The sequence below is a fragment of the Neofelis nebulosa genome, chromosome 3 (genome assembly GCF_028018385.1).
Source record: "Neofelis nebulosa isolate mNeoNeb1 chromosome 3, mNeoNeb1.pri, whole genome shotgun sequence".
NCBI classification, from domain to species: Eukaryota; Metazoa; Chordata; class Mammalia; order Carnivora; family Felidae; genus Neofelis; species Neofelis nebulosa.
Window position 1 is genome coordinate 11,463,975 of NC_080784.1, and position 11,411 is coordinate 11,475,385.

At 36.9% G+C, this 11,411-nt stretch overlaps 1 non-coding gene across 1 annotated transcript; it reads left to right on the forward strand.

Moving 5' to 3' along the window:
* Positions 1-2,175: 2,175 nt before the first annotated feature.
* Positions 2,176-2,327, forward strand: LOC131508249 (small nucleolar RNA SNORA62/SNORA6 family). The gene has a single exon (XR_009259949.1). It is a non-coding gene; the product is annotated as a small nucleolar RNA SNORA62/SNORA6 family (small nucleolar RNA).
* The last annotated feature ends 9,084 nt before the right edge of the window (positions 2,328-11,411 follow it).

Consider the following 11,411-nt stretch of genomic DNA (forward strand, 5'->3'; position numbering starts at 1 on the left):
TAAGGTGAAGTTGGAAAGCAGGCTGAAGTACCAGATCACTACAGAAATATGCATTGTGGGTGAGCACTGGCTCCTCCAGGCTCCTTGCGGCCCTTGAACGTCAACTGTGCACATCTCTTTCCAACCCCGTGTTTGGTGAAGTCACATTAGCTGCTTGGAATTGGCCATGGCAGGCTTACTTATACTATGCAATCTGTAAGGCTCCAGTTCACTGACAACCCACTCGGTCTTCAGTCCCCCATCACTGGAGAAATAGAAAAAGCATGCCACCATTGTCTAGCTGTCCAGGAACTCTTCCTCCAAAGCAAAACCTTGCGTGCCTTTTTTGCTGTTCCGTGCTTTTGCTGGCCAAGATGGAAACTGTTTTGAGCACAACAGTGAAGGAAATCTTGCCGGCCAGCTGCAGAGCTGAGACTTCTCAAAGGGCTTGTTCTATTTTCCTTTTCTGCTTGCAGGTTAATGTAGGATGATGAACTCCTTGATGGAGAGCTCTTGGCTGTTCTCCCATCAGCTCTTTTGCACTGTGGTCATCAGCTTTCCCCAGATCAAAAGTAGGCAGGTAAAAAAAAAAGAAAGAAAAAACAGTGGGTTCACAACGTTTGACCTCAACTGGTCTTTCTGTTATTTTGTACATTTTTCAGGAATGAAACCAAACCAGGTCTTCAGCTTTATCCCCGTTTCTTGCAAGGGAAGAGCTTTTACATAATCGCTCACATTTTTCTTTTTTCCTGATTGAGAATTTTTACCCTCTTTTGTATTATTTCTGCAATAATTTGTAAACATATTTATCTTTTAACTTTTTTTAATATTTGTGTCATACTTTTATACTACACTTATTTGTCAAAATAAAGATTCTCACATTAAAAAAAATTAACTAAATGCATTTTTTTAAATGTTCGTGTCTTGTGGACACAAGTTCGTGTCTTGTGGACACAAGCTTATTACAGGGGGCCAGAGTCAGAGTGGGTATAGGTTGCTTGTTGTGAGGAGGGGACATGACCAACACAGCCAGCCTGAGACCAATAAAATAGGAAACCAAAGGGGACACAACCAGAGTGCTGGGTCAGTGGGCAAGCAAATGGGCTGTTCTTTGCCCTGAAGGGCCAGTGTCTAGGACAGAGCAGACAGTTTAGGAGGATATGGAAGGTATAGGTGCCTGACCCTGGTTGCAGCTGGTGGGGTGGCAGGACAGTGAGGAATACCCCATCCTGAGGGTCTTCAGCACTGAGAGACAAGCCACTCACAACACTGATGGCTCATGATGACCTAGAAGCCTGTCCACACCTACAGCTTGTCCTTCTGGTACAGGATATCTTTCACCCAATGATGCCAATCTTGGCCTAGGGCCCTGGGGTCCTCCACTTCTTCCTACTGATATTTTAGAATTAAGGGATCAGTGCTTCTTTCTGCCAGACTTCCTTTAGAACCATCATGACCAGAGGTGTTAAAATTATCTGTGTATTTATCTCTGGGTTTCTCTGAGAGTGAGTCCTAGGGAAAGATGTGTCAGTCACTGTGCTTTGCTCTTTGGACAAACATGATTGTGACCGTCATAGGAAGTCTCACACCGAGAGACTTCCAGATGCAAGATACAAGTAAGCCAGTGGTAACTGAATTTAGGTAGAATAAAATACATATGCTTTTTTCTCAGTGAGATGGACAAGTAGGTCTTCCAGGGAGATAAAAGGGAAAAAGAGATCCTAAGTAGACATGATGACATTCTAACTTAACTAGACATTATGATGTTCTAACTAGACGTAACATACTATGTTATGTTGGTTTTATTTGTTACATGTAGGAAACTGGAAATAATCACTTATCTCAGTTTAATATTTATTTTTTTAGTGGCTACCTAGGTATCTAATTGAGTGTGGACTTTGGAGTAATACCAACTTCTGTTCCAATACAACTTATGATGTTTACTAGCTGAGTGTACTTTGTTATTTGCAATACCTCTAACTTCACTTTCACTATCTGAACTACACATGTTAGTATCTACATCACAGAGTTTATAAAGTACTCAAGGCAGTTGTATACATAAAAATATTAAGTACATTTTCTGGCACAAAGTAGGACTTGATGGTACAATCTAACAAGACTAGTCTTTAGAATTGGTTTGACTTTATTTGCCATGCTGTCTGCCAGTAGTTTAACTACAGTAGATTTGAAAATCTCTCTGCATGTTGTTAAAGCTTACAGTTGAGGCCACTGGCTGGCCACTGAACTCACAAGTGTAGGTAGTGTGTTGCATGAGGGGCAAATCTTTCTGACACCACAAGGGTCTCTGGCTCAATGAGTGGAGTTTTATAGTAATTCTTGCTAAAAAAAAAAAAAGTAAGAAAGTTAATAGTAAAGTAAAATAAAGTTTCTGATAACCTCAGTTTTCTCTCATTTTAAAAGGGGCTGACAATACCTTGCAGGATCATTGGGAAGAGTAAAATGTAATCATGTTTTATACAGTGTTGTGTGCATAGAAAGCAATAAAAAGTGGACTTGATTATCATTATGGCTGTCATTCAAAATTCTTATGTAAATTAATTTTGGAGCAAAACCGTATATACAATATATACAATATATCAAGTCAATCAAAACCTTGCAATGAATGTAGATGCTGAGATTTTTTTTTTCTTATTTTTTTTGTTTGTTTCTTTGTTTTTTGGTGCATTTCTTCTGCATGTTTGTTTTCTGCACCATTCGAATTTAGACTTAAAAACTCTTAAAGAAACTCAAGTCTCAGGAAAAAGATGGCATATTAATAGGTGAGTTTCTTTGCCAAAACACAGCCCACTACTTCCTCATTGGTACGAGCTTCTAGTCCATTCTGCTTCTGTGTCAATTTTTTGTTATGGCCTGAGACTGGACCATTTGAAGGATCAGAACTGAAAATCTGCAGAGTGGAAGACAAAATGGATTCCCCTTTGGGCTCTTGAATTAGTTTCTAGAGCTTTCTCTTTCAAGGACCACTTCCGTAGAAAAATAAACTCCTTTTGGAGTTTTGCCAAAGCCCATTTTAGCCTCATTCAAAAAATATATTTGGCCTAATAAACTAAGTCTATTTTTAAAAGGTGATAACCAGAGGTCGGGTTTTTTTATTTACTTACTAAATAAAGAGTTCGGATTTTCTCTTATTGGTCCCTATTTGTGTCCTTTTCTCTATGCTAGAAAATTGTCAAGATTCTTTTCACAGGGATTCATTTATAGCCTTAAGTTATAGTTATTGCACATCAGGAAATGTGTCCACTCTGAATTTACCACTAACACGTTAGACAATTGTGTAATTTCTATGCTTCCAACTATGGACTGAAGAGAATTCTCATTTCAGTGTTTGCATCTTTGCTTTTGTTTGTTGATATCTTCAGACCTAGATATTTAAAGCCTACTTCTTGTTTCTGCATCCAGGTTTTTTAGATGCCCTGTACTCTCTACTGGCACCAGCTACAAGAATTGCTTTATTGGGGCGCCTGGGTGGCGCAGTCGGTTAAGCGTCCGACTTCAGCCAGGTCACGATCTCGCGGTCCGTGAGTTCGAGCCCCACGTCAGGCTCTGGGCTGACGGCTCGGAGCCTGGAGCCTGTTTCCGATTCTGTGTCTCCCTCTCTCTCTGCCCCTCCCCCGTTCATGCTCTGTCTCTCTCTGTCCCAAAAATAAATAAAAAACGTTGAAAAAAAAATTTTAAAAAAAGAATTGCTTTATTGCCTTAGAAACATTGATGATGCATCAGGATCCTTTCTTTTGATAGAACATGCCCAGCTATCTACTGCTTTCATATCACTGTATCATATCCCACAGACTGATCTAATGAAGCCCTTAATATAACTGCTATAAAAAGTCACAGGCAACAAATCTTATTGCAGTGTGTCAACAGTTCTACTCTGGGCACAGGCAAGATTTTATACCCTTTACTCTTTTAAGAGTAAATGCTTCCAAGTAGGTTTTACATGAGAGCAAGAGATCTAAGCCAAAATGACTTATGTGATTTTTCTCATATTTTCAACATGCAGTCCTTTTACACTCAAGATACCCTTGGCATATCTTTCCCCTGGACATTTATCCCCTGTATCCCATACTTGTATGGGATTTATCCCCTGTATCCCATGATATAGTTCACATTCCTCTTTCATAGCAACACCCCTCTATGTGGTGTCCACAGATGATCTGTTAAACAACCAAGAAGAGTTGTTATGAGTTGACCAAAGTTTAATATGTTGCCCTTATTGGAGGCTCTTTGATGGGTTTTTTACAAGGAAGCCTTAATTACTTATCAGAAAGGAAAAGAAACCAGATGCCTCTTGTCTGGATTATCACAGTATAATCACTCAACACCTATTACATTGAAATGCAACCACTGACTTATTTTCTTTATTTCACACTAGGTTGTGAGTTCCTAGAGTAGGTATGATGTTCCATTTGACTTTGTATCTTTAGTAGTCAGAACAGCACCTGGCACATACTATCTCAAAAATGTTTGTTGTGTTTTTTTTAATTTTTTTTAACTTTTTTTTTTTTATTTATTTTTGAGACAGAGAGAGACAGAGCATGAATGGGGGAGGGGCAGAGAGAGAGGGAGACACAGAATCGGAAGCAGGCTCTGAGCCATCAGCCCAGAGCCCGACGCGGGGCTCGAACTCATGGACCGTGAGATCGTGACCTGAGCTGAAGTCAGACGCTTAACTGACTGAGCCACCCAGGCGCCCCACAAAAATGTTTGTTGTATGAACAAATGAGGAGTAAGTGATGCTCAGATAGTACAAGCCAACAGGGTGAAAATACATAATAGGACCTGAACAGAACAGTTATGGTCTTTCAATATCGAGCCATCTAAGTGAGATTAGCCTGAGCATCATACCTCTGAAACAAACAAACAAAAAGTGCACACCTAACATTGTGAGAACAGAAGCTCAAGGCATTTAGCATAAGGATGTGCTCTGCAGGTAAATTAGATTTACAAATATCCTTCCTTTAAGTGAGAGTGAAAAAGGAAACCAATAAACTGGAACAAACCATTTCTTCTCCCAAAATCACAAGGACAGGAGCAGTGAAGAGAGAGGATGAGGGAGTAGCATTTTGCCTCAAATCAATACCAAGCCCACATATCAAAAATAGTAACACTCTAGGAATGTTGTCAGTTGATATATACAACCTATGGAAAATGAATACATGTATTTATTATCCTATTTAAAAACTCAGTTGTAAAGTTTTTCCATTTAAAAAATAACATATGCTTATTTTTAAATCAACGAGTTTGTAAATGATGTACAGATGTTATAAGAATAAAAAAATTTAAATGCACTTTCACATGGTTGTGATAAACATATTATAATTTATAATTAAGATTTATTTGTCCTCAAAGAATTGCTTTTAAATGTCATTTGAAAAAAAATCAAGAATACTACCTGCAAAATAAAACCAAGCCATACATTTAACATTTTCAGATACTATTTTTCTTACTTTATGGCCTTTAACATTATGCTGGTGTACGTGGGGACTTGAGAGTGTATTTTTGTGTATTATAACCACACTAGTATATTGTGGTTTCTGTGTTTTCTTCACATTTTACCTAAAGGCAAATTACAACAAAATGAAGATAAAAATGTTACCATCGTCCCATAAATATTCATCAAGACATGTTTTTAGGTAAATGTTGTTAAGGTTTGGAAGTTATAGCAAGTTATAAATACACTACCAGAAAGGTTAATTTTCCTTCACTTTAGAGGGGAGAAAGAGAGAGATAGAAACAGAGATATTTTATTTCCTGCGCTGTAGGCTATACTGAGCTAATAGCAAAAGTGGAATACAATTGAAAAAATAAAAATAAAATGTCCATTAAACTGGTATTCATTTTCCAGAGACCTAGTATGCAGCATGTATCAACCATGTGAGTGTAATTACTGTATAGTTTTTGAAAATATGTGGTGGGAGTCCGTTATTCACCAAGTCAGGACTTATTTTTGGATTTGCAAAAGATCTCTATGTTGGGTAATAACATGGTGTCAGCTCTGCATGAGAAGACAGAATGATGAAGTCTAAAGTGTTCTGAATGCCTGCAAATGGATCAAATGACTGAAAATAATAACTGAGTTTTTATTAGGACTGTGCTGATATTTTCCACCTTTCAGAAATGCATTCTTTATGGTACAAAATATGCTGCATTAAATTGCTAAAATCTATTGTCCTGAAAAAAGAAACAAATTATAGAAAAGTAAAAAGAATGGAATGAACTACTTGAGAGAGAGAACCACAGATGAAATAGCTCAATAATGCGTATTCAAACATTTTTCTATTCAATGGAACCAAAGATCTCCTCACCTTATATTCTATTAGTTTTTTGTACTTTAAAAGCCTTGATACATCAGGGCTAAGTTTTATCCTTTTGTGTTCTAAGGATGACCTACTTTGTGTTTATTCTCCTCTTGATTGGTTTTGACTCTTAAAATAAACCTGTTTATTAGGACATGTATAGAGAAAAAATATCTTAAGATTCACTGGAAAAAAAAAAGAAGACAATGAGAAAATTAAATTTCACATTAGAACAGAATTTTGGTGGTTTCTAAATTTCCCATAATATGGTAGCATTTGCTCCATGTTACTTTGTTATCTCTACAAATAGGCAGAAAACTCACCGAGTCTTCCACCAGTGTATTAAGTGCTGTTGGAGCCTGGTGGTGGATTTTCACACCTCAACAACATTGACTTCATCTTCAAAATTGTACTGAAAAAGTAAAAGCAGTTGAATGTATGATATGTAAGGAAATGGATGAGAAACAGAAGGAAGTGAGGGAAACACAAGAAAATACCATTGTTGTCCCTCCCAATTCTGGCATTAAACCTAACTTGAAGGCAGTGAAGTGTTCAAGCCTTCCATATGGTGACTTCAGAAACAGCATCCACTGCACCTTAATTAAGCTTGGTTGATGCAATGAAATCAATATTCCCTTCGTAATGGCATGAGCAATATATCATTTCTATCTTTGGTCAGTTTCACTGCCAGGTATTCAAACACACTAAAAGTAGTTTGAGGTTAGAATGACATTTGCTTTGCAAGTTCACTTTTTTTTTTTTTTTGAATAGCTACACTATCAGTTTGTACAGAGTGAAGGCTAACATTGAATTTCCAAGGTTTTAGAATGACCTGTGTCAGAACTCCTCTGGCATGAAATATTATGCATAATTCATAATGCCTGAACTCTTCAAAATTCAACAAGCGTGATTTAATTTCAGACTAGTAGATTAGAATTAGTATGACATTTTTGGCATTGTTATTAATTTTAATAACAAAAGAAACAATTAATGATATGAATATTGCCAAAAAAAGTCTATTAAATAATGTATTTTAAGAAATCCTAGAATATGTGCCTAAATTGTCATTCGTAATTGGCAATTAAAATGCTTTTTTGTGTTCAAAAAATATTTAATTGAGCAAAAGTTTTTTTTTTCTTTTTTTTATGAATTTAATAGTATGTCCAGAAATATATTTGGTCAAAGTTAGTGGGTGAACTGACATTTCAGAATCCAATCTCTTAGGCTCTTCCTCAGGTTCAAAACCTTTGATCAATTATACAATAGCAGCCTTGAAGATCAAAGAATCCCTAACTGCTAGTGAGCAAATACGGGGAAACGCCATAATGCTGGAGTGAAGTCATTCATAACATGAAGTTACAGGACAAAGAGAATAACGATCTTAGAGTATATTTATTCTCTTCTTGTTTTTTTCATGTAGAAAATAATGGTGTGAACTGATATAATTCTGTCAAGCTTATCAGATATGTGTTTTAAAGGGAACATAATTCAAATTCTGGTTCCCTTTAAAAACATTTGAGAGCAAAAAATCAATATGTCATAATGTCAGGGAATCTTTTGAATTAAAATGTTATATCATTTATTAGTTTCTCTCTTAGACCAGTTCTACATTGGCTTAAAAGTGCAACCACCATGGAAGGCTAGGAGATGACCTACACTCAGCAGGATCAAATGAATGACTGAAGAATATTTAAGGAACACTATTTCCCAAATTCAGTAAATCGAAATCCAAAGTAACAGCAGAGTGAGGTTGTGAAATGCACTGGTCAAACATGGAATCTATTCATTGAAAGTTTTCAAATATGCTGATATCAGGGGTGAAGAGAAAATGTCTGAAGTCATTTTTCCATGATAAACTATATGGGTAAAATTGTTTTGTGCGTTACAAGAGGAATAGGTTTTATGTGTAGCTTTGCAGCCAGTTTTCTTAATTAGCAAAGACAACTTAAGCAGCTTAAAGGTATTTCTTGCTTATTAAAAATTCTCTTTATAAACTTATAAGAATAGATTTATAATGAATTCATGCTAAGAAGCATTTGTTAAATTTAGAAATTTGAGAACAACATGCTAACATCTTGTTCATGCTGTTTATGTGTCTAATCCCTCTTCTGTAAATTATTGCTTTCTTTAGCTGTTTCTTGAGAAGAATACTTTGAACAAATCTGAGATTCCTGGGGCGCCTGGGTGGCCCAGTCAGTTAAGCATCCGACTGCAGCTCAGGTTATGTTCTCGTCGTTTCTGAGTTCGAATCCCTCATAGGGCTCTCTTCTGACAGCTCAGAGCCTGGAGCCTGCTTCAGATTGTGTTTCCCTCTCTCTCAGCTCCTCCCCTGCTTGTGCTCTCTCTCAAAATAAATAAACATTATTATTATTTTTTTAAATCTGAGATTATTAGTGGTTGGCCAAATTCCACTGATCAATATGCCTTCTTGTCTATTAAATCAAACTTCATATTGCTTATATGTTTTAGGAATGTATACAACTATGTGCATTGTATGTTAGATTCTATTTATTGCATTAAAAAGTGCCCTTATATTTCTAGTGCTGTCAAGTGGTAAAAGATAACATTTTTTGAGAGTTTGCTCTGTAATCGGATTTTTAATGCAGATTTTGCATGCAATATATGCATTCCAGAGGAATGGCTAAACCCTCTGGCAAAATTAAAGAGGGATTTGTGTAGTGAGCAAAATATAAATAAGTAGAAGCTTGGCAATGTAAATGAGAAAAAAGAACTTGGAAAATTCTCTGATACTCCAGAATTAGTGTCCATCGTTAAATTGGCATAGAGATTTATGTTATTTGATTTGATTGCCTGAAACTTGCTAAATTCATTGTTCTCCTAAGCTCCTGCTGCCTCCAAACTGAGTGATATCCACTCTAAGGTGATAGAATTTATGGAAAAGAAAGTAAACAACAAACTAAGGACATTATGTACATTATGTAATTCTCATGCACTCACAAAATATGAGGTTGGACTATTATTAAACTTATAGATGAAGAAATTGAGGTCCAGATTAAATGGCCAGCTTTAACTTATCCTAATATTAAACACTAAATCCTCCTCCCCCAAAATGAAATAGGTCACATTCACAAAAGCAATACAAATTTTTAAGAAATAAAAGTAAACATGTTTACTGGCTTTATGTGAATAAAGGCTGTGTAGTAGAAGCAATTCAATTTTGAAAAAATTCAAAATTTTTTTTTTTCTGGATGCCTGTGATTTATTTCCGAAGGTGAGCTGCAGCACACGGGAAAATACACATGGCTTTTCAGTCTACATTTTTACAGAGAAAATATTCTGTCATTGGCTTTCTGAGTGCCATCACCCTATTCTGTGAGGCTCCAGAATAGATGGCCTGTCTCTAAGATTCTGCTTTAAAGGAGGAGCTTGGCCAAGACCCCTGGGGGTGGGAGCAAGGGAAAGCGACCCCCACGGGGAGCGGGGAGCACAGGAGAAGCACTCACTGCAAAGCTAAGGCAAAAAACAGGGAAGGTGGCTCCCCTCACCCCAAAGACATGGCTTGCTGAGGCCCAGGACCCAGACAAGGCAGGACAGGGATGGTGGCTCTAGCCCAGCCCAGAGCAGCAGCGGGACTCTGAGTGTGTGTTTGTGTTGGGGGGGCGGGGGGCGGTGAGCGGGCATGCTGAAGAGGCAGCCTACTGGGAGATGGAAGTTATGGAGGAAATTAACCTGTTTTTTCACTGATGTTGTAAAATTTCATCAAGCAAGTATTTGTTCAGCACATATGTTCTAAACATTAGGTACATAGTGTTAAGTGAGGATAGAAAAGACCTGTGAATTCAAGGGGTTAACAAATTACACAGGAAAGCAATACTAAGCTAAAAACCAAATAAAAATCAATAAAGACTAAGGAAATAACAGAACAGGGCATGATTGGGTGACTACTTTATTTTAAGTAATTAATTTATTTATTTACACATTTGTTCAGGTGTAGAATTTAGTGATTCATCACTTACATACAATACCTGGGGCTCTTCACAAGCACCTTCCTTAATCCCCATCTCCTATTGCCCCCTTCCCCTGACCCACCTCACCTCCAGCAACCCTCAGTTCTCTATAGTTAAGAGTCTGTTCTTGTTTTGCTTCCCCCTTTTTCCCCTATATTCATTTGTTTTGTTTCTTAAATTACACATATGAGTGAAATCACATGGTATTTCTCTTTCTCTAGCTTATTTCACTTAGCATTAGACTCTCTAGCTCCATCCACGTTGTTGCGAATAGCAAGATTTCATTCTTTTTTGTGACTGACCTCTTCTTTATCCATTCATCAGCCGATGGGCATTTGGGCTCTTCCCATAATTTGGCTATTGTTGATGATGCAGCTGTAAAAATAGGGGTGTATGTATCCCTTTGAGTAAGTATTCTTTGTCTCTTTAGGTAATTAATTACCTAGTGGGGCAATTGCTGGGTCATAAGGTAGTTCTGTTTCTAGCTTTTTGAGGAACCTCCATATTGTTTTCCAGAGTGGCTGTACCAGTTTGCATTTGGGGGTCTACTTTAGATTAGGTGATTGGAAAGCATTACTCTGGAGAAGCTATTCAAGTTGGGATAGGAATGACAGTGAGCACACATTTATATAAACATCAAGGGAAATAACAGAAATAAGGCTCGTATGTTAGAGCAGAGTGGTTGAAGTCAATAGTGGTAAATTTTCTTTCTGGATTCAGAAAGAAAAAGAATAAACAAATGAAACAAATTTTAATACAAATTAGAAGTATTTGTTTTAAGGTTTGGGCCAACCTCGTGTCCTTATTACAGTTTTGACAGATGTAACTATTTTACAATTATACTAAAGTTCTAACAAAACGAACACATAATTATAAGCATTCAATGAAAATAAATAAAAAGCCTACATTGGAAATTCACAAATAGAAATAATTCCTAGTCTATAAGCATGTGAAAAAAATATTTAGCTTAGTACTGATTAAAGGAATTGATACTAACATTCATAATCATCCGAGTGTCAAATTTCAGTTGATAAAAATAATAACTGATGCTAGCAAGGATATATGTAAACAGCACTATAACTCACTTCTAGTGGAAATGTGCGTTGCTATACCCTTTCTGGGAAGCAGTTTGTCAGTATATATGGGA